Raw genomic sequence first — 1,043 nt, 5'->3', positions numbered from 1 at the left:
CCTGCTCCTTCAGCTTGGCTTGGACACTGCGGGTCTGGTGACTGCCTGTGTTCATTTTTAATCTATCTGGTTTTTGACAGAACGTGCCGGTTCTTGTGGGAGAGTCTCTCAAGTTGATTTAAGGTTGAGTTTTAAAGCGGTCCAGTGCTTCAGATGAGTGGTGAGGAGGAGTAAGAGGCTATTGGCATCCTTGACGACTGCACTTAGGAACTTGGATGTAGAGAGGAGCTTTGGGTGGCTCAGACGGTACAGAATCTGCCTGCAATGAAGGAGACCTAGGGTTGATCCCTGGTTAGGGGGAAGATCCCCTGGAGAAGGGAATGGCTAACCACTTCAATATCCTTGCCTGGAGAAGCTCATGGACAGAGGAGCCTGGCGGGATGATGTAATCCACATGCATTTCCCCAGAAGGTGTACTGATTCCCTTCTGATGCTCTCGCCAAAGGGATTTGAGGGTCTTGGGGGTAAACCTTATGCACATACCCTGGACTCCAGGGTTCACTTAGAGGCTCGTCTGGAGGAATGAGACAGAACGACACCTGATAGCCACTTCCTGTGCCGGGAGGTCTCATTGACCAGAATATCACACTCAGAACAAAAGCACATTCATGCCGGGGAAGCCAAAGGGGGTCAGCATTTCTTTATCTGCACCAACTTGGGAGGGTATCAAAGAGCAGGCTTGGAAAGGACTGTAGAAATAACCTGCCCCCCAACATTTTTGAGGTACCCCCAGGTCTTCAGTGCTGTGGCCCCCTGTCTTACATGTCTTGTTTCTGTCTCCCTTTCTTTTACACTGCCCCCTGCCTTTCTTCCGGAGAAGGCAATGGCACCCAACTCCAGTACTCTTGCTTGGAAAATCCCAGGGGCGGAGGAGCCTGGTAGGCTGCAGTCCATGGGGTCGCTAAGAGTCGGACACGACTGAGCGACTTCACTTTCACTTTTCACTTTCATGCATTGGAGAAGGAAATGGCAGCCCACTCCAGTGTTCTTGCCTGGAGAATCCCGAGGGACCGGGGATCGTGGGTGGGCTGGCCGTCTAGTGG

Source organism: Bison bison, unplaced genomic scaffold (assembly GCF_000754665.1).
Source record: "Bison bison bison isolate TAMUID 2011002044 unplaced genomic scaffold, Bison_UMD1.0 scf7180017864508, whole genome shotgun sequence".
Lineage (NCBI taxonomy): Eukaryota > Metazoa > Chordata > Mammalia > Artiodactyla > Bovidae > Bison > Bison bison.
The sequence above is the reverse complement of the archived record's forward strand: the minus strand, read 5'-3'. Positions refer to the sequence as shown.